Raw genomic sequence first — 22692 nt, forward strand, 5'->3', positions numbered from 1 at the left:
CTCCTCCTCCTCCTCCTCCTCCTCCTCCTCCTTGGGCAGACAGAAAATTAAGAAGTGTGATGTGCTGGCCCTGATGTATCTATCACAGCCCCTAACTTATGGTCCTACCTGTTTTCTTCTCACTTCTTGTCATGTAGGCTAGCCCTGATTAACTCACGTGGTGTGGGGATTCCTGCCATGCCCTGCAAGGGTATGAAAGGCAGGTGTTTTACTTTGTTCTGGGGACTTCTCTGCGGGCTCCTCTTCTCTGTACCCCCACCCTCCTGTCCATGGTGGCTCTCGTTCTTGCTCTTCCTGTAAGCCATTCCTCTCTATGACCAGTGTTCCATCTGGAGTGGTCAGAAGATGTCTGCTGGGAATACAGGCCTAGGACCTCATTGATAGCCCAGGCTGCCTCAAGCTCCAGGTGAGCTTCCTGAGTTCTGGGAGGACAAGGTGTAAACCATCCTGCCTGGGACTGCTTCTTAGCTTCCATGTGAGGCAGGCCCCACCGCAGGACACCGCCCCCACCCCATCCAGAGCACTTGTATCCCTGCACCTCCCCTTCCTCTCCTGCCTGTGGGTGTCCTGCTTGACCCTCATTAACTCAAAGTATAAAATCTGTCTGCAGCCCCACTATCCTAGATGAAAGGTGGGGGGCCAGACCCTTCTCGCCTATGGAAGTTTGGAGCTCTGTGGTTTATGATCGAAAATCAAATGACTTGGCCCCAAAGAACAGGCTGGGCTTGTTAGGGGATGGTCCCAAGGCTCTCCAGAAGCCCTATAAAGAGTGTGTGCTTTCCTGGAAAGCCCAGCTCTTCCCCCTTCTTCTTCTGAAGCCAGCAGGACTCCCCTATAAGGTTGTACAGGTTGTCCACTGCCTCACCGAAAGGGCCGTAGCGTTAAGGACAAAGGTGAACAGCAACCCCTCCCTGGGCTGTATAGGACAGAACCCAAGCCGCTAGCAGTTGATTGACAGGTATCTTCTATGTCTTCCTCTTCTATGCTCAGCTCCACCCTCCAGGGTGCTCCTGTCTCCAGAATCTGACCCCACCTTCCTATCTTAAAGGACACATGAATCCAACAGCACAGATGAAGGGGACTCTGGTCAGGAAGGAAGAAGGGGAACATGAATCTGGGTTGACATTGCTACTTGTCTTAGACTCAGAATCCTACAGGCAAGTGCTGAGGAGTGGGGGCAGGGCCTCTGAGTAGGGCATGTTCTTTGATGAGAAGGCCTTCCCAGAATGGGATGCGAACTGTCCATGGGGAAGGCAGGCAACCTCCTCTGTAGCCCAGGGCTCCTGAAGGCCACACAGCATGGAGCGCTGGGCCTCACTCTCTCTTGGCTTCCATCCTGAAAAGTTTGGTGGTCTGCCTCATCCCTCCCTCCCTCCTTCCTTCCCTCCCTCCCAGCAGGGCAGGCAGAGGTGAGTGGTCATATGCTGGCAGGGGACCAAAGGCAGCAGGGAGTCAGAAAGGATAGAGGTTGGTGGCAGGGAGCCTGGCTCAAGGAGACATTTGCTTTTTTATTAGTCAGGGAGAGCCACAAATGGTCTTGGTGAGTGTGGCTGGGCTTATGTAATACCTAGGCACAGAGTGTTCTATCTACTGTGGGGACAGGTGGGGGCCCTGTGCTGGCTGCTGGAGGCAAGTAGAGGTGGCTTTGCAATTCTTTCCTAGCCCCTCACCTAAAGGCTGCCCAGCCACCACTCCCAAACTGAGGCCCTGAGCAGGTCCTGTGAGGTAAGTGGGATCTTCCCTCTGCCCTTCCTAAATTTTAATGCCCACAGCATCCTCAGGGAAGAAGAAAGAGGAGCTGAAAGGAGCTGGTCTATAACTAGAAATGGTGGACAGAGTTCCACGTGTCTCCAATTCTGGTCCAGACTGACCCTGAGCACACAGCAAGGACCAGTGTGTGTGTGTGTGTGTGTGTGTGTGTGTGTGTGTGTGTGAGAGAGAGAGAGAGAGAGAGAGAGAGAGAGAGAGAGAGAGCCTCAGCTGGGGATAGACACACCAGCAACCCTGCTGGGATCTGTCCCTGGGATGCCTTTGCTGGCTCCTAGTAGGACTAACCTACTGTGGCACAGTGGCTTGCCTGGCCCTCAGCTGCTCTGGCCCGTGCCCCTACAACCCACACATTATCAGGGCTGCCCCTGCCTAGGCCCTCTCTAGGCCCTGTGGTGGTTGCTCCACGATTCACTCTACTCTGACCTGTTCCTTGCCTGCCAGGGTAAAAATAGCTGTTTCCACGCAGCTACCTCAGCAGCAGCAACTTTCTCCCACTTGAGCACCAGCCAGTGCTGGGCTCAGAGCACAGATTGCAGGGCTGGGCCTGGCATGACAGCCTGCCTTGCCTGGAGCCAGGCTGCTCATGAATGCCTCGTTGTTCAGGAAGGTGACCCTGGGTGTCCTGCCTCTGGCATAAGGCCTGCCCTGCTCACCCCCAGGTCTCTGGCCATTCTCTTTGCTCTCTGGTCTGCTTGTTGCTTGGGACTTGAACGTCTATCCCACTGGGAGGTGTGTGGGTCTTTATGGGTTTATGCTTTGAATAGTAGGCTGGGACTCCATGCTTACTCTATAGCTAGAGTCTGATGGAGGAGGCCCACTTTGCCTCTGCAGAGCCCTGGGTCTGATAGGGGAGGTCCAACTTCTCCTCTAGGTTGGAGATAAAAGCATGATAGCCCTTCGGATGACTCTGCACTGATGGGAAGACAGAAACATATCTTGTTCCTAAGGGACCCTCTGTCTAAAGGCAGCCACAGCTCTTGGAACTGGGCATCTCACATAAACATGACACGGCCACTTTCCTCAGAGGACACGGATTCTGATGAAGGACAGAGTGAGCCCACAACAGTATGATGGAGACGCTGAAGGCAAATGACTAGATAGGCGCTTGTGTGGTGGGAAGTCTCAGCAGGTTCTCCTAGGAGCTGGAAGGAAGAACACTGGTGGGGCCAGGCAGGAGGGGAAGAACACAGAGGAGAGCAGCTGTGTTGTCCTTGCTTGGATAGGGAGCAGTGCTGGGACAACGGGGAGACTCTTGATGGACTCAGTGGGTGTGGTATCTGGCTGCTCGACACTGGCCATCCTAGAAAGGCAGAGGAGCTGGTAGCCAGGGTCAGGGCAGAGGTGGGGAACACAGCAAGCCTCGGGACAGAGCCCCTGCTGGCCTCCCCTGGCCTCCCCTTCTGAGGTAGTGCCTGCTATCTGGAGTCTTCAGAGTTAGGCTTTGATTGGTGGCTTGGGCCCAAGGAAGGCAGGTAGGATGGGAGCAGCCCCATCTGAACCCTTAAGTACCAAGGGTCTCAACACAGGAGGCTTCCAGGAGATGACATGCACAGAGTTGAGCTGCAGGAAGCTCTGAGAGGGTTCCTGTTGGTATACCAGTAGGCCATTCCTTCAGAGTCCTCTGTATAGTCTTTCTGGTGTGCTAATCCCCAAGAATGGAAATAGTGAGAGGCCTGTCTTTTAGATGAGGGACTGCCACATCCAGTGATAAGCTGACCACAAGAGGTGGTAGAGTTCAAGTGTCCTGAAGTGAGTCTTCCTGTGTGGGTGTGTGTGTTCCACTCTGGAGGCCTCTGCGCAGAACTGGAGGATGGGCTGTGTGGATGCCTCCTGACTCTCCCTCTGGCTGGCTAAGGCTGTCAGCCAGCTTGTGCTCATGCCAGAGGCAGCCAGGCTTTGGGGGGAAGCTTCCCACAATCCTTTCACCATGAGAATGCTGGCCAGAATCTTGAGGGAGCACCCTTCGGGTGATCTGGAAAGAACGTACTCCATTATAGTCAGAGGCAGCACCCACATCTGTGTTAGACAGGACCGAGGGCAGCTCGCTGCCTTCCTCAGTCAGCTTCAGCCAGCCCGAAACCTTCAACCCCCGTGAAGTCAGTGAGAGGCCACAGGATGGAATGGTGGACCTCGTACATGTGCAGGGAGAGCTTTATTTAGGGCATGGGGCTTAGAGTGTGGACTGGACACCAGTGGGGTGAAGCTATGGTATTTTCACCAGTCTGGCTGCTGAGGAGGAGAGCTGGAGGGATGTCGAGAGAAGTCAGGGCTCAGTGTGGTGCTGAAAACAATGCTTATACGTTAGCAGGGTGTCTGTTCCATCCAGGGAGGTAGAACTAATGGTCTCAGCCTTGCGGTCCACTTAGGTCTTCTGCTCTTAGCATATAGTGTCCTTTAACCAGAATCCAGGGTTGTGTTATGCACAACCCTGCCTCTGCTGGAATGGCGTGTTGTGTGTCTGACATTAGTAGGGTGGGGGTAGGCAAAGGAGTGCATGGGGACCTATACTTGGTCGTTTGCTGACTCCCTGAGCTGCGACTTCGGGGTCAGGCAGCGTGAGGGAATACAGCCCCAGCAAGAACTGAACAGTACCACCAATAAGGAATCCTGCACAAGGAATGTAGTGAGGCCTCTCATTCCTGGGTAGTGAGAACGCGCAACCTCTGGCCATGTTTACAGCTGTATGGGCTCGGTGCTCTCCCCTCAGGGCAAGGCAGAGTCCTCCCTTTCACCCTGGCTGCTGGCGTTCGGACTCCAACCTCTGCAGCCCCACAGTTGTCCTCACTGTTCTTATCCTGTGGGAAGCAGGCTTGGGCACACCTTGCTTGTGGGGAGAGCATCACCCCACCCTTAGCTCCTCTACTGGGACCCCTGAGGCCAGAGACACCCAGAAAACTGCCTAAGGCTGCATGCTAAAGCGGGGCAGGCAGTCAGCATATCTGACACTTGCCTCTCTAGACTGCCCTGCCTGTGACATCATGAAGTCCTTTACTCCCGGGGTAGCAGGAGAGGTAGGCAGCAGAGAGGACGGGGCTGAGCCAGCAGGTGTCCTCGTGACCTTCAGAGGAGGGTGGTCACTTCTGCTGGAGGATGCAGTCCCTAGGAAGGCTCATGGTGGGGTGCGGCGGGGAGCTCTTGAACCGGCTTGGGCCGTGAGGGATGAATCCTGGGGAGACAGCCACTGAGGCTGACATGAAGAGGCCTGTGTGTGCTTGTGTGAGTAAGGATAGCCAGTGCCCAGCTCTCTGAATGGCTGGCCCTAGGCCTGTGGATTTGACTTCCTGTTGACCCTGAAGGGCTTCCCCAGGCTAAGAACCCCCTCAGAGGTTTCCTTTATATCCCCAGTCCACACAGGCTCTAGGTTCTTTGCCTTTCCCTTCTCTCCCCTCTCCCCTTCTCACCTGCTGCTCACCCCCAACCCCAGCATGTGGGGAGACACTTGAAGGAACAAGGTTAAGGCAAGAGAAAGGAAACTGCCTTCACAGAGCCTAGCCCACAGCTGGATGGAAACCTGGATCTCATTAACACCCTAGTCAGGGACCAGCATGGGGGTGTCTTGCCTCCCTGTCCTCCCACAGGGACTGGGAGGGGCAGGGCATGCTGGGAGACAAAGCTTTGTTATTGGGAGCAGATGGGAGGGGGCAGGGAAGAGAGACAGGGCTGGGGGGTGGGGGGTGGGGCAGCAGGGCAGCCAAGCTGGTGGGTAGGGCATTAGAGGATGGGGAACAGACCCTCTCCCCATCCTCTGGCATCCTGAGCCCTTCACAGGAAGACCTTGGGCCTGAGGGTGCTGTGGAGGACACTGAAGAGGGAGCCAATTTCGGGAGGCACATTTGAGCCTAGATCAGACATGTGGAGGCCAGTGTCTGCTGGACTAGAGTTGACACCCTGTGTGATGGGAACAGAAAAAAGTACCAAGATAGAGGGGCATTCTTAAAGCCTCGCTGACCACAGGTTGATGGAGGGGTGACTGAGCTTCCAGTGACCTCCTGTGACAGCAACGTTGGGGGATTGTCTTGCTCAACTCACTTTTGCAGGGTCCAGGGGGATGTCAAGTTGATAAACATCCACTCTAGCTCATCTCCTGCCCTCAGAAACACCTTGGCTTTGGGGAAGAGCTTGCATTGGAGACCTCGCTTAGAGGCTGTTGAATTCTGGGTCACAGTCCAGTAAAGGTACTCCAGCCCCTGCCCTTGCTCTCAAGGGCTCAGTAGAGTGTGGGACCCACTTGCCTACACATCTGTCCTGGAAGTGGCTAATAGGGCAGTCAGAAGGGCTGGTGTCTGGCATGGAAGTCTGTCCTTTAACACCTACTGGAGGCATGGCTGGAGGACTGGGGCTGGGGCTGACCCTTGCTTTTTAGCCAGGTGCCCCTCCCACGGAACCCCCGCTGTTCGGGCAGCCCCAGCTACACTTCCTGTGCCACATGGTGTGGACCCTTATTCCTCCTCCAACATTTTAATTAGATCCCGCGCTCATTAGCCGCTCAAATGCCTTCCAGACAGCCCACAGCTGCTGGGCCCTCCCCACACCTGCCCTGACAGCTGGGCCTCCCCCACACCTGGAAGCCATTGAGTCTCCAGCCAGGCCCTTCTGATGCTGGGCCCTCCTGTGGCTTCCACCAGAGAGAAGCAGAGATTTGCTGAGGAAGGGTGGGGAGCCTTAGAGTTTGGCCTTCTTAGGACTGTCGTCATAAGGCTGCCTGCTTCAGCCTGGTCCAGGAGACCAGTTAGTGTCCTTGGTTTCTTTCCTCTCATGTGCCTGCCCCTGTACCCCCAGACCTCCAGCAGGGTCTCCTGAGAGGCTTCCCAGGGCCCAGTGTTTGCTATCTGTTTTAGGCAGAGCGGGACAAGCCGCTTTGATCTAAGCAGGGCCGTGAGATTATTATTTGACCACGGTTCTCCTGTTGTCTGTCAAGTTGTAGCAACCATCTCCAAGGTTTCCAGTCACGTGGAACCAATGAATAAATCCATTATTTGTTCCCAGTGCTTCTGAAGGACAGGGTGAATACAAACCCTTCAAACCCTCGGGCTGACCCGGCGAGGGGTGTGATCACAGATGCCCCCACTTCAGTTGGGTGTCAGGTACTTGGCAACTTGCTCAAGTCCATTCAGGCAGGCAGCGGCTAGCTGGATCAGGACCCCACCCCTGCCATCAGTCTGCCCCTTGCCCTGCTGCTCCCTGGAGTGGGCAGTGCGGAAGGTCTGGCGATTGCTGCTACCCACCCTGGGGAAGAGGAGAGATTCTGATGGAGATTCTGATTCAGGACTAGGCAAGGGATTCATTTTTTTTTTTTTCCAGTTTTCAAAGTAACAAATAATAATTATAAAAAAAATCATACTTAGAGCTTAGAAACACACACACACACACACACACACTTACACACACAGCTCTGAGCATACATTAGGTAAAGGCATGGTCTGCCCACATGTGGCCTTACCCTTCTGACCTTGCCTGGCCCTAAAGAGACCTGAGTGTCCCTGGCTGCCTCGTGCTCCTGCTCTCCAGCCAACAACCCAACCCGTAAGGTGGACTTGCTGCTGAGACTGGGGACCCTCGCTGGGCAGCTGTGAGTGGGGGTATGGGGAGGCAATGCTGACCCCCATGCCCTTTCCTGTCACATGGTGGTTGGTTCAGGGCTGAGTTGGTTTGGGTGAATACGTGGCTCTGAGCACTGGCTGGAGTTCACTTAGAAATGGGGAGCAGATGCAGAGGAGAGGCCTGTCTGTCGGCCACCTGCGCAAGCGGTGTGGGGGAAGTACGGTAAGTGCTATTCCACGCTGCTCCCTCTCCAGGTTCTGCGCCCCCAACAGAGGCTAGGAGTGGCTGGCTGCCAGGCCCGCCATACTTAAAGGCCTGGAAAAGCCAGCCAGTGCCTAAGGTCTCCATGCCAGGAGGGAGGATTATGGGGCTGGGGTTCAGATGGTGGAAAGCAGCCTCCATGGAACACCTCTGCACAGTGGCTTCCTGCTGGATGGTCCCCAGACCTCCCAGATCCAAGGCACTCCCTGGCCACCTTCATATCTCCCTTAACTCTAGTGCTGTTGGATTGGGGCCCAGCTTTATGCTTCCTTGAACCTCAGCTTCTTCCTAAAGGGACCCTGTATTTAGACCCAGTCATACTGGGATACTAGCAGATGAATTTGGGGGCGAACTTAATTCAGTCTATAACAGCAGATGAAAAAAAAAAAAAAAAGGATGGGTGTGGTGGCTCAGCCAGCAGTCCCTGCTTTTGAGATGTGAGATGTGGCAGAAAGAGGATCTGGAGTTCTACATAAGTAGTTGGGGCCAGCTTGAGATATATGACAGCTATATCAAAACAATAAACAACAAAAAGAAAGAAAAGAAAGGAAGGAAGGAAGGGAGGGAGAGAAGAGGAAGGAAGGGAGAGAGAGAAGAGGAAGGAAAATAGGAAGAGAAGGGAGGAACGAAGGGAGGGAGGGACGGGTTCCATAGTCAGCAAGTTTGGGAATGATGAGAAACTTTGATCAGGCTCCTGATTGCCCCGCCCCGAGGACCAGGGTGACCTGAAGGAGGCGCTGGGCTGTGCATGGCCCCTGAGCTGCTGCTGCTGAGTCCTCTATGCAGATAGTGTTCTCCATCTGTGGGACCTGCTGTCCTGGCGGGCAGCTGCACAGCTCTGGCTGACCATGTCCTCCAGTCGCCGCTGCACACGGGGATGGGTAGCAGCTGGAAGGGGCTCTGCCTGGCCAGTTCATGGTCACTGTCAGCCTCAACCTGCCAATGTCACCCAATCTGCGGGAGTGCAGAGCAGCTGACAGGTTCTGCCCTCCTCCTCCCTCCCCTCTGCCCCTCCCTCTCTTTCCCTCCCTTTCCTTCACCCCTGCCTCTCCTTTCTTCATGTTCTTTCTTGGGAAAAACGCTGACTGGCAGCTATGCCCTCGCTTGGCCCTCCTGGTTGTAGCTGTGCTCCCATGGCTCCGGAGAACAGCTTTGCCCACAGATGCCTCCATGCTAGTTGGTGTGTCTGTCCATCTGAAACTGCACAGCCTGTTACAGTTCACACTTCCCACAGCACCCTGGTGTCTGAGCCCTCAGCAGATGGCCCCCTGGGTTCTATTTGTAGCTATCTAGAGTTTCCTCAAGCCCCCTCCTCTGAATGTTCCTGAATTTCTCTGAGAACCAATTTTAAAGTTCTGCCCCATCCAGACATTGCTGGAGACAACACCCACATTTCTCAGTAGATGTGTTCTCTGTCAGTCAGATTTTTCTTGCTGTACAAAACGCTCAGCATAAAGACAAGTTTGTCTTAGTTCACAGGGTTGGAGTTCCACTCTAAGACGGGTTTGTTCTGTGGCTTTGAGCTTGTGGTGAAACAAAACTACTCATGCCATGATCCAGGGAACACACACACACACACACACACACACACACACACACACACAGAAAGAGACAGAGAGAGACAGAGAGACGGAGAGAGATGAGACAGAAAAAGACAGACTCAGATAACGGGGAAGGAGTGGCTGGGGTCACCATCCTCCGATGACTTGAGGACTTCCCACATTGCTCTCCTCAGAATTTCTAAGGACACTGCCATCCCTGGACCAAGCAGCACCCTTCACATTCCTCAATGACTTTTCAGTTGTTGTCTTCCAAGATAATTGGTTCTACTCACCTGGTAATAAGGGATTTAGATTTTTGTAGTGTTTGAAGGAAAGTTTATGCATTCTGAGTTGTGACATCCCCACCCAAAAAGCATGAAGAAGACACTGGTCTCTGGGTAATCAAGATGGTGAGAGAGGGACTGGTTGTGGTGACTTCTGCCTGCCCTCTTCACCAGTCCCACACTCCTCAGCCACCCTGGGTGTCCCTTCCCTGACCACACACACCTTGTCAGTACACTCTGTGGTTTGGGCTTCAGGGTGAGGTGGGGAAAGCCAGAACCTGAGGGTGACATCCTGGGTTGATTCCTCTCTAGCTCGCTTCTCCTTTACCCCTCATTTTGATTCCCCTGGGCCCCACCCCTTCCCTGTTTCCTTCCTAGGCTGGAAGGCAGAGCCAAGGTCAGCTCCCTGGGGATGGAGGTTCTTTCTGGGCACACTGTGGAGTTTCCTGCCTAAGGTCCCTTCACACCAAGGACTCCAAAGCACCTTGCTCACTCTACACTGGCTCCACTCTTCCCACTGCTGGCAGTGGGCCTTCGGCCCTAGTCTGCCAAAAAGTGTATTTGATCTTTGAACCTAGGGCTGCCCTGGAGACAGACCTGGAGGCTGCTACAGGCATTAGCATGGCTGCAGTCAGGAAAGGTTCAGGGAGAGGGCAGGAGGCCTGGCAGGGACTGGAGGGGAGGCTGTCAGGCCTGCTGGGGGCAGTTCCTGCTTTCATTCTCAGCCAAGTGGAACACTCGAAAAGAGGCCCTTTCCTATTGTGTGGCCACTAACGCCACCAAGGCTCACCTCTGTGGATGACGGAGAGTCAACTGGGCTATCCTATGGCCCACCTTGCCTGGAACGGTTGGAGTTTGTCCCTAGAATCTAGGGAAGGCCTTGGAAGGATGCTGTGCTCACCTCTACACAGCTCTGGGAGTCAGCTGACTCTCTTCCAGTCCCTTCTAGGCTGCTGGGTGCAGCAGCAGCCCAGTTTTTGAAACCTTGGCCTTCCCCCCCTCAAAGTCATTTCTGCACGTAGGGCCTGACTGAGCTGAGGGTGGGGCACTCCCCAGGGAGGTAAGCTCTTTCCTCAGGGTGGTCTTTGTTTTTGTCTTGTGCAGGCTTGCGTAGACCTCCAGCTATAGAAAGCTTGAACTTTGTGAGGATGAGAGACACAAGCTCCACTGTCTTGATCTGTGTAGAGGGGGAAGTGGGCCAGTGAGCTGAGAGTTAGTAGGGACCAGGAGTGTGTGTGCTTGTCTTTAACTGGGGCCAGAACAGCATTAACTATAGGTAATTAACTGTAGTTCTCACAGGAACTTCTTGAATGTAAACTTGGCATTAAGGTAATGACTTCGAGGCATCAGGGTACCATAGAAGCCCCAGGTATCCTTGTTCTTCTAAGTCACCCGTGAGCTTGGGGCTGCCGACAGACTTCTAGCTCTGTTAAGATGCCCCGGGACCTTGTCCTATCAGACCCAACAAGACCTGATGCTTTGCTCTTTGGATACAGAATCAAAGCAATCTTACAGGAGGTAAGAGCATTAGGGAAGGTGGGAGGTGTGGTGTGCCTGACGGGGGTCCAGTGTGGAGGTACAGAGGCCAAGGGGGGATGGTCAGCAGCTGCTTGCTTCTGGGAGAGGTAATATTGATTGTCAACTTGATGGACATGTGGTCACCCTGCAGACAAGCCTCTGACATGGTGGTGCCATCCCAGATGCTGGGGGCTCCAGACTGAATGAAAACAGTGTCAGTTCTGGGGCCTTGCATCTGCAGGACAGTGACTTTTCCTCAGTGAACGTGGCTGCCCGTTAAGACTGGCACTGTGGGCCCATGAGGTTTTACCAACTTCCACAACCCCTGATCAGAAGCCAGAATCAGTGTGGAGTAAAGGTCAGGGATAGTTTTGTAGCTGGGCTAGGGGTGGCCTTTGGATAGGGTCATTTCTGGGACCAGTGTCAGGCATGGGTCTGTGGCCTTGGCTGAGGTCAGTCTGAGGTTGCAGTATGTGACAGAGGTGGCTGAATGTGGCTGGGAGCCATTCATTCTCACTGTGACTGGGGCAAAGGAGATTGGCAGCAGGGTTGGTGCCCGCCCCCCATGTCCAGACAATTAAAGGTCCCCTTGGACACTCTACCATGGCTCAAGGGCCCAGAGCCAACATCAATAGCTCCAAGCTCTCATACCTTTCTGAGGCCTGAGCAGCGCCACTGAGGCTTGAGTCTCAGTAGACAGAAGACCACAGCTCCCAAAGGACAGGACTCCTGCATTTGGTCACAATGTGAGGGACTTCCCTGGCGCCATGGAAGACGGCACCCCAGACTTTAGGCTTCGAGTCTGGAGACCCAGCTTTAGCTTAGCTTCGCCCATGGCCAGAGCTGTTCTGATGGCTCTGGGCTGAGTGGTACCCTACATCATTGAGAACTCTCCTCAACCCTTAAGGCAACTAAGAAGCCCACTTAGATCCAAGGCAGGCAACACAGAACCTATTTCTTTCTCCTAAGTATATGTTGCCTTGGAAGCTGCAGAAGTGGGGACAGGAAGAGGATTGGAAGCCTGGCATAAGGCCAGACACCTCTGCTCTGGATTGGTCTGTGTCAGGAAAAGCTTTCTAGGGAGAGAAGCTTAGAGTTATGGGATCCTCAGTTGTGTTGCTGGAGAACCCTTTGTGCTCCAGGTCTATCCTGGACGCTGCAGAGAATTCATAAGCAAAGTTGCTTTCTATTCTCTGGGCTCCATGTTCAGAGCTAGAATGCTACAATCACTATATGGACTGTCAATTAGCAGTGTGCAGGGCTCTGAAGATACTGGATATGCTGTAGTACCCTGTAGTCCTTTACCAACAGAGATGAAAACAAACAAACAAACAAACAAACAAACAAATCTAGGATATCCAGACATTGTGGCTTGGTCTTGTGTCTCCAGCCCTAGGAAGGTGAAGACATGTGAGTTCCTGAAGTCAGCCATCCTAGCTTAATTAGTGAGTTGGCCATTGAGAGACCCTGTCTCAAAAGCCAAGATAGACAGTGTGTGAGGAATGACAGTTGAGGATGACCTCTGGCTTCCCCACATAGATCCACACAAGGTCACACATATATACATGAACACACATACACATTTGCAAGCAAACCAATCAACACATGTACAACCAATCTATACTTAAATTAAAAAAATACACACACTTATACACACACATACACAACACACACACACACACCCCTTAGTGATATCTGTCCAGATGTAGTGGTGCACACCTTTAATCCCAGCACTTGGAAGGCAGAGGCAAGCTGATCTCTTTGAGTTCAAGGCCAACCTGATCTACAAAGCAAATTCCAGGCCAGCCAGGGCTACACAATGAGCCCTTCTCTCAAAACAACAACAAAAGCAAGGGCAGTTGAACTCTATTCTTGACCAGTTTGTAATAGCACCTGTTGTAAACTGACCCCAATGGAGGAGGCAGGATGTCTCCTGAGCTCTGTGTACAGTCTTCTGTCAAACATCATCAAACATGATGTTGATGAGCAACACTGGAGATAATAAAATAGTCACTCTGCAAAGAGTTCCTGCTGTGTGCCCCAAAATATTTACACCTGTGATGCATAGAAAACATGTTTGCTAGATTCTCTAACCTTGAATCCAATGAAGGTAGTGTTTGCATCCCCCCTACCTCCTAGCCTGTGCTCTCTAACAATTGGCTTGAATATGGTTGTGATAGTTAATTTGATTGTCAACTGGACACAAACTAGAATCATCTGGTATGAAGGGGTCTCAGTGAGACATTTTTCATATCAGGTTGGCCTGTGGGCAAGTCTATGGGGGATTGTCTTGATTACTAATATTAATTGATGTGGGAAGACCCAGCCCACTGTGGGCAGCCTCATTCCCTAGGCAAGGGATACTGAAGTATATAACAGTGGAGAAAGCTAGATAAATATGAAGAGGTATGCATCTATTTCTCTTGGCTCTTGACTGTGGATAAGATGTGACTAGCTGTTTGACTTTCCCCAAAGCTGAAATTGTGAGCCAATTAAATCCTTTCTCCAATAAGTAGGATTTTGTCAGATTATTTATTCCAGTAATGGGAACGAAACTAGAGTAATGGAAAAGTAACACCTCCACTTGTGCTGGTCTCAAGGGCATCTTTTTAGAGTGGTAGCTCCTGTTCTTTTTGGTTTGAGAATGCTTGTCCTTGGGATTCAGAGGCCATACTGTGAGGGAGCCATAAAGTCCCACAGAGAAGAACTTGTAGGGAGGTGTTCTGCCAACTGATAGCCCTAACCAAAACTAGACAGACAGTGCCTACCTTAGACATTGAAGCAATTTCTGCTCTGATCAGGCACCAGAAAGAGCAGTGGCAACGCATACTGAAAGTTTTTAACCCAGAAGACAGTGGCTGTTTTAAGCCTGGGGTTGTCAAACACTTCTGTAAAGCATGAACTAGTAGCTGCTTCATGCTTGGTGGAAGTGCCATAGGCAATTGAGAATGAGTGGGTGTGGCCTGGTTCCAATACAGCTTCCCTGTTGTACACCAACATTCCAATTCAATGTAATTTTATAAGTCACGAATTCTTCATGTGATGTTTGTCCTCTTGAAAATCTAAATCATGCCTAACTCATGTGTTTTACAAAAACTGGGCAGGGCTCTGGGTTGCCAACTTCTGCTCTAAGCCATTCTGGTTAGGAAGGTCCGTTGCAACTGGTCGGTTGCTTCTCCAGCCCATCGTGGAGATTGTTGAAAATGAAGTATAGGGCATTAAGAAAGCCTTTGAAGTTTATAGCTGTAACTCTTGTTTATGAGGGGCACAGGTGAGATGGGCTGGACTGAGTTAGAATGGAGAAGATCAGAGAAACAAGAGATGTTTAGTGCTTTGCAGATGTGGTCAAGGACATGAGACTTGATATGTGGGTGCCAATGAAGGAGTTTCTGATATGGAGTTGGGCTGCTTTACTGAGCTTTTCTAGAATAAAGTAAAATCTCCCTCCAAACTACCCTGCCTCCCTTCCCAGCTCCAGATTCCCTAAGCAATGTTCAGAATCATAATTTAACTCCTGGAAAGCAGGAGCTGCTCCTGTCAGTGGTTACTAGATGCTTAGCGCAGGTCATGAACTACCCTAGAATCTTTGTGTGAAGGGGCTCTCTAGCTCCTCTTGATAATTTATTGCTACAAATTTGTAAATGAGGAAATTGAAATTTAGAGATTAGAAATTAACTTTGGGAACCTAAAAGATGGACCCAGAAAAAAAATTTAGGATACAAAAAGCATCATTAACAAGTCAGCAGCCCTGGACTGGAGGAGACAGTTCACTGCTTAAGAGCTTTGTAGGACCAGAGTTCGTTCCTCATCACCCACACTGGACTGCTCACAACCACTTGCAACTCCTCCTCCCAGAGGAATCTGATGCCTCTGGCCTCGGCAGACACCTGAACTCATAAATAGATATTTTTAAAAATGGTATCCTTGCATGACATCGAAGAGGCAGTCAGTTCTGTGATGGATGCAAAGAAGGTTCTGGAGGAAAAAATTTAATCAAAGTTTTGAGAGAGACTCTGTCCTGAAAACGATAAAACACTGGTGGTAAAAAATTGAGGAGGACACCCAGAGCAGAAAAACATCCCCTGTTCGCGGACTAGAAGAATCAATATTGCTCAAATGTCTACACTTCCAAAAGATAGACACACTATCAATACAATTCTCATCAAAATGCCTATGACATTCTTCATAGACATTGAAAGAAATACTACGACTTGTTTGGAACCATGAAAGGCAATCAACAGCAGCACAATTCTGAGCAAAAGAACTAAGCAGAAATATTACATCATGTTACCAAAAAAATACTACAACACTCTAATAACCAAACCAGCATGGACACAGAGAAAAATACCCAGAGGCCAAAGAATGGGACAGAGACCATAAATGTAAACTCTATGCACCTGAAGCTGAGCTTTTATAAAAAGATCTAAAATAACAACATAAATGTAAAATGTGAAAGTTTAAAACCATGAGGAGAAACCAGAGGGACAATGCTGAGGAACACAGGGGTTTTCAGAGAAGTCCTCAAAGAAACAAACTCCAAAGGGGAAAAGTGGGGTTCCGTTGCACGGGGAGTGTCTGAAGAGGAGCTCTGAGTAGGTGGGACGGTTTGTAGGTGGTCACGTGGCAAGGTTAGGGAGTCTGTGCATGATGTATCAAGAGCCCAAACAGCTAGTTAGAAAGACTAAATAGACGTCCACAGGTATTTCTCAAAAGAAGACAGAGGGATATGGTCAGCAGGTCCCCCATCCCGCTAATCAGTACTGTGTTATTTTTTCATTGCTGTGAGACAAGCCTGACAGAAATAACTTAAGGAAGGAACAGTTGATTCCAGCTGTTGGTTTGAAGATAGTCTACCATGGAAGGGAACTCATGGTGACATAGTGTCTGCAGTCAGAAGGCAGAGGTGGACCAAAAAGAAACTCTCTGTTCAATTCACAACCACTTTTAATTTTAATTTATTAATATTTATTATTTTTATTATTATTTTGAGACAAGGTTTCACAGTATAGGCCAGGATGGCCTAGAAGTTGCTATATAGACAAGGTTAATTTCAGATTCACAGAGATCTGCTTGTCTTTGCTTCTTGAGTCCTGGGATTAAAGGTCTCTGCCACCATGTCCTGGCTCTCTCCTCTCTATTCTGTTCTAGACTTCATTGCATGGGATGGAGACACCCACACTTAGGGTCTATCTTTCTACCTCAATTAGCCTAAGTTAGAAATTTTTTCACAGTCATGCCTAGAGATCTGTTTCTATGGTGATCCTAAATTTGTCAGTTAATCAAGGTTAACCATGATAATCTGAGAAATGCAAATCAGAACCACAGTGAGTCACTATTACCACCCCCGACATACAGACAGACAGACAAACCAAGCACTATCAAGGAGGAGCAACAAGGGCACAACACTCAAACTCTGTAGGCCAGAGTGTAGATTAGCACAACCATGACAGAGTTCCCTCAAAAGGATGAAAACTGGCCCTTTCTCATGGCCCAGAAATCCTGATGCTTGCTGCATGTATCATTATGTCTGCTGTTCATTGTTCATTGATACTCACAAGAGCAAAGCCACTGAAGCAACCTATGTGTCTGTCAACTGTTGAGGGGGTAATGAAAAGGTGGTACATAAACACACCAGAATACCCTTCACCTACAAAGGGAAGTCTACAACAATGGGGCTAGAATTAGCGATACCATGTTAAGTGAAATCAGCCAGGCCCAGAAAGGCAAGAATGGCTTGACCTCACTGAGATGCAGAAGCTCCAAACCTTAATCTCTTACAAGCTGATGGGAGGGCGGTGGCTATCAGAGTGTGCAGAACACTGGCAGGGAAGAGGAGGGAGGACTGGTCCACCGGCACTAAATCACAAGTAAGCAGGAGGCAAGCAAACGATGGGGTGCAGTTGCAGAGTAGGGTGGAAATAAGTAACAGTGCTACACCGCATACTTTATAAAACAAAACGTGCAATGTTTTCACCACTAAGAAATGACCAGTGTACAAGGGATGGTCATGTTTGACCTGATTTAAATATGACACAATGAGCCAGACCTGGCGCCTTGGGAGGCCGAGGCAAGAGAATCACAATTCAAAACCAGACTGGATAACTTTGTGAACTTGTATCTCAAAAAGTAAAATGAGGAGTGGGCTGTGGCTCAGTGGTGGAGAACCAGCCTTGAGTACACGAGGCTTTAGGTTCAATCTTCAGTACCATTAAAAAAATTGAAAACGAAACACAACACATACATATCCCAAAAATCACATGGCACCCCGTAAATATGTATAATTTTGTGCTTTACGTATCAGTTAAGATAAAGTTAATATAGAACTGCTAAATAATTCTTGTAGGGCAAGGTTATGAGTTCAGGCAGCCTGGCTCATGACCCCACAGACTTAATAGACTCTGCTGCTCTGTCCCCCAGGAGAGTGTGCCCCACATGAGGACACATCCCAGGCCCTAGGAATAACAGGCAGTTCTTGCAGGACTGCTGAAGAGCAAATACCAGCAGGCTGGCACTCTGGTTAGTCTGAACTGAGTTCATTCAAATTCTGTGCCTACCTTGTCCTTCGAGCATTCTTCCCTGAGCTAGGCCTGTAATGTCAGATCATTCTTGAAGGAGGTGGAGCCCTGGAGGCCTTGCAGGGAATTGGTGCTGGGAGGACTGGCTGCTGGTTGTCACCCTGTGCTCCCAGGAGCCCTTGGGTCACTTGCCTCTCACTGGGACATGATTCGGCCTCGATAGTGTTTCTCCTGATCTCTCCTAATCTAAAACTGACTCAGCACCTGCAAAGAATCGTTGCTCGCCCTGATGCAGGCGGGGCTTCAGGTCTCCACTCATTCTGTTTCCCTGCTGTCATTCCCACGACTGGATGTCGATTTTATTAGTATTTAAAAAGAAGACTCAGAGCTTGGCTCCCTCACCTCAACTGTGCTTGCTTCTTGTTTCATCATTTTGTGATCTAGTGTCTTAGCTTTTAACTGTCAACTGTGTGTACACATATGCACGTGTGTAGGCATCTATATGCCGAGGCACATGTGTTGTTAGATGACAGCTCTGCATACCTGTCTTTGCCTTCTACCTTGCTTGTGACAGACTCTTTGTTTCTAGCTGCACAGGTGGCCTGCAAATTTCCAGGCAGTCTCCTGTCTCTACCTCTCATCTCACCATAGGAACCCTGGGGTTACAGAGGCGTTTGAGTTTATTTGGGTTCTGGGAATCTGAACCCAGGTCCTCATACTTGGATGTCAAGTGCTTTCTCCATGGAGTATCTCCCGAGCCCTGTACTGTATCTTTAGAACCCTAGCTTAATCTGTAGAAGGGCTGCCAGATGTGGGGAAGGTCCCAGACTTTCGTCCTCCCTGTGTGTCTGAGATGGATGAAAGTCACAGCTTGGTTTCCGAGCTTGCCCTCAGACTGGCAAGTCTTCTGTAGGCTTGGGAGTTCCCCATGCCCCCACCCGTGGGAAATCTTCTGGCTTTGACTCACTATTCCTTACTTTCTTGTGAGCTAGTAGTCTGTGCTCTTCAGATCACACTCTTTGTAAACATTCGATGGGTCTGTGCGGGCCTGCTCACCAACAAGTTCAGGTGTTGTGGAGACCAGGGAGGCCAGGAACCCGTGCAGCTGGAGTTATGGGGGTTTGTGAGTCATCCCTCCAGTCACCAGATTGTGTTCTTAAACATGACCCATATTGTTTTCGTTGTCCTCAGTGTAACAGTGTGGCTCACTTCTGCAGACCCACTAAGTCCTGGTGAATACCATGCTCGCTTTAGCAGGCAGAGGGGGCACAACTTACTCATTTTTGAACTTGGCCTCCCTAGGCTCGTGAGGCATCCCTACCTCCAGATCTCTGCTGCCTCTTTTCCATCCACTTCACAGTCACCCTGGCCCAGGCCTTAGATATCCATGCTACGGAGACACAGGCCTCTGTTGGCTTTCCTCTTCCTCCCCAAGTTCCAGAGAGCTTTTTTCTTGACTTCTGTCACTGCCTCTGACACTTCAAGCTCCTATGTCAACAACCCCCTCTCTGTGAGCACAGGTGCCTGCTTAGGCATTCCTCAAAATCATGTTCAAAGCTGAACTCTTCTGCCCCTTCTGTTTGTCACCATTAAAAAGCACCCCCACCACAAAGCGTCCAAGGCCCAGGAGGTAATCCTCTGAGATTTCTTACATCAAATGATGCTCTGCAAACACGAGGTGGAGCTCATCTTTTTTTCAAACTCAGCTGTTGTGGGGGAGGGGTCTTAACTTCTAGTGTTCAGAATGTGGACTCTTTTGAAGGGAGGATCTTAGTTAAGAGGGGGGCTCTTAGGATAGACCCCAAATCCGTGTGACTGGTGGCCCTATTAAAATGGAAAGCATGAGGTCATCCGTCCTTCTTCCCCCAGTTGGAAGGAGGTTGAAGGCAAGGTGCACAAAAATAAACTAAGTACAAATGGCAGCTGCAAGGGGTGTGTGTTCTGTGGAGCTGAGGAGCATGAGCAGCAATGTTGTGGGCCATGTTCAGTATTAAGGACAGGATCAGGATTCTCCAGGGGACCCCAGTGAGCAGTAGTTGACACTGGCTGAGACTTCCATCTCTTGCTAAGACCACAGATTGAGGGAGGATCCTGTCTGCTGGCTTAAAGAATGGAAGGCCCTCTATTTCTTGCCCTAGCATACAGCTACACTCCCTTCATCACACTAACACTTCCAGGGAATGCCGTCTGAGCCTCTGTCCTTGGATCTTGATTTATTTGACGACTTCTCCAAAGCCCCAGGGCTCACGGTCACCAGGGTCCCTCTGGTTCCTCTAGACCTGGTCTCTGGTCTCACTTCCATTGGGAACAAGAGATCTGAGCCCATCCAGGGAGGGCTTGCGGCAGAGGGGCCTGGCATAGCATTAGGTTCACATGATGTCCAGGTTGACTAGGCTATATTTAACTGTCTATATTTGCTGTCCCAACTCACTTGTCCCAACCCAGCCCCTCCTACCTCCAGCTTGTCCTGCATCATCGGGTCCCTGTTGTCCCTGCTCACCCTGCTCCAGCTGTACAATTGTGGTCTGGGCCACAGGCTATTTTTTGCTTGGTGCCAAAGATTATTCAGTTATCAGGAATGTGTGTTTAAGTGGCCGTCTCTGGAATAAGGATTATAAATAGGAACTTGGGGTCAAGGCTGGGGCCCCAGTGTCCTCCTCTTTGTCCTAGTTCCTGTCCCAGTTCTGGGATTTTATGTGGGGTGGCCACCATATGGCTGGGGTGAGATGGGCAGGCCCAAGGTTGTCTAGGGGAAAGCACCCAGTCTGGAAGGCCAGAGGCTCCCCATCCAGAGAACGTCTCTTGCAGGAAAGTCGCCTAGCCTTTCTAAGACCAGATTTCTCTGGGGTCAAGAGGGACACTCAGAACCAGTAGCTCCATGCATGGCAAACAGGTGGTGGGCCTCTGTCCATGAAGCAAAATCCAAGTTGGATGAATGGCTGTCTGGGAGGAGAGCCTGTCCATTGTCAAATGCTAGTTCTTTCTGGGAAGGGATCACAAAGTATTAAAAAGAAAGGAACAGGAGAAAAAGAGGCTTGGGAGAAGGGATTAGGAGGAATTTGCCTCAGAGAGCTCTTAGTCTGGTGGTGGAGGCCAGGCGCAGGCTTAACCTCAGCACCAAGGGGGTAGAGCTGAGCCCAGATATTCAGAACGACATTGGAGGCTTCCCCAGAAGAGTGAGAGAATGTGTCCTGAAGTTCCAGGTCTCCTGGAGAAGATCTAAGCTCAGGCTCAGGCTCAGGCCAGGCAGAGTGGCAGATGGGAACAGGAAAAGGTGCCTGGACAACAGGGCCACCTTGCTTCCGGGTGCCCCTTCTGCCTGGAACCACCTTCTCAAGGCCTGGGCCATGGCTCCCTCTGGTTCCCTTCATTCCCCCCGGGGAAAGGGGAAGACAGTCTACTGCTCCAACATAGCTGAAAGTAGGCTTTGGGGCACCACACATTTCTCACATCAACTTCTCTCTTGGTAGCAGGAACTGTGACTAACCTTCCTCTGTGGATTGTCAAGTGTGAGACTGGGACATGCATCCCAGGGTAGCTATGGACGCAGCCAACACAGTTGCAGATGGTAACACTTTTTTATGATGTGAAAGATTAGAGAACCTTGGTCTAAAGGAATATTGTTATAATCAATAATAGTGACTTTCTGTACAGAGTCATATTGTCGCTTGACATATTGCCAGTCTCCTGATGCCACCAAATCTAGACAAGCTCACCAGTTCAGTGGGTTCTATCCCCCACATTCTGCATGTAGGTCTGTCCCAGGGACCCAAGTTTCTTCTGATTTCCTGCTCCATCTCTGCTCTCTTTTACCTTCCCCTCACCATTGAGAAGTCTCCAGCACAGATGACTAGTTGTTCTAGAACAGAGTTATGGATTTGCTCCATCTTCATCCCTGAACCTCAGAGACACTTAGCTGCCTCTCCTCTTCAGGGTGAGATGAAGTGGCTAAAGATCATGGAAAATGGCCAACATCACCTTGACTGGGTCTGGAATCACCCAGAAGCCTGTATTGGTTACTTTCTGTTGCTGTGACAAAATACCATTGTCAGGATATATACATATATATCCAAGGAAGGGGTTATTTGGGTTATTTGGACTTACAGTTGGAGAAGAAGAGTCCGTGATGGTGGTGAAGAATGACAGCAGGCAGTCAGAGCAGGAAGCTGAGATACCACATAGACAGCCACAAACACGAAAGAGAGGTGTGACTGGAAATGGAATAAACTTGAGAGGTGCCCCAGTTATGTACTTTTTGCATCAAGGCTCCACCTTATGAAAGCTCCCTAACTCCCCAGTGCCACCAATTGGAGACCAAGTGTTCAAACATATGAGCCTATGTGGGGCATTTCTAATTCAAACTACCATAGAGACTTAGCTCTGCCTGTAAGGGACCGTCTAGATCAGGTTGACTGAACTGGGGAAGCACACCTTCACCGTGGGGAGGACTATCCCGTGACCTGGGGCCCTGGACTGAATTCTCAGGCAGGAGCTGAGCGCTGCCATTCATCTCTCTTTTTTTCTTTCTGACTGTGGATGTTTTGAGACATAACGCCTCGTGCCCCTGCTGCTGTACCTTCCGCCATGATGGTCTATGAGTCCAGAGAAACCATCCCTTCTCTCCATTCTTTTGACAGATATTTTGCCACCATGAAACAAAACTATACAGCTGCACAAGTTGGAGCCAGACCTGAACACAGTGCCCACTCCATAGTGCCTCCCACTGCAGAGATAAAAGGTGTTTGTTGAGGGACCTTGGCACTTCCCCAAGACTGGGCAACAAGGACCCCTGCCTTGGGGGTGTCTTCCTCTATCTGCTGTAGCTCCTCCTATGTAACTGGGGCTGACCAGGGACAGCAGTTCCTAGCTGGGGCCTCTGGAGGTTGGAGTGAAACCTGGGTGGGCCCTGTTCTTGTTTCTTCTCCTGATCTTCAAGTCCCATGTGTGAGGTCAGCCATATGCCACGGAGGGTGGGCCTCAGGCCTGTGGGGTCCTCGTGGGGCCCATAGCTACACTTGGTTCTAGCCTGGAGTCTGGTGTGTAGATGGCTCCCCTGGTGGGGTGGAGTGCTTTGTGTGGGTGTAATCACACGAGACTGGGCTTTCAGAATGGTGCTGACATCCTACTTTGGAATGACTCAAATTGTTTATATCAGCAGGAGCCTGGCAAGGAAATTCTTTTTGCTCAGATTCCAGTCACCCTAGGGGTACTTCTGTCACCCCCTGACATTAAGCCATCTTGCTGCTTATTGTATTAATTGAT

Source organism: Mus pahari, chromosome 2 (genome assembly GCF_900095145.1).
Source record: "Mus pahari chromosome 2, PAHARI_EIJ_v1.1, whole genome shotgun sequence".
NCBI classification, from domain to species: Eukaryota; Metazoa; Chordata; class Mammalia; order Rodentia; family Muridae; genus Mus; species Mus pahari.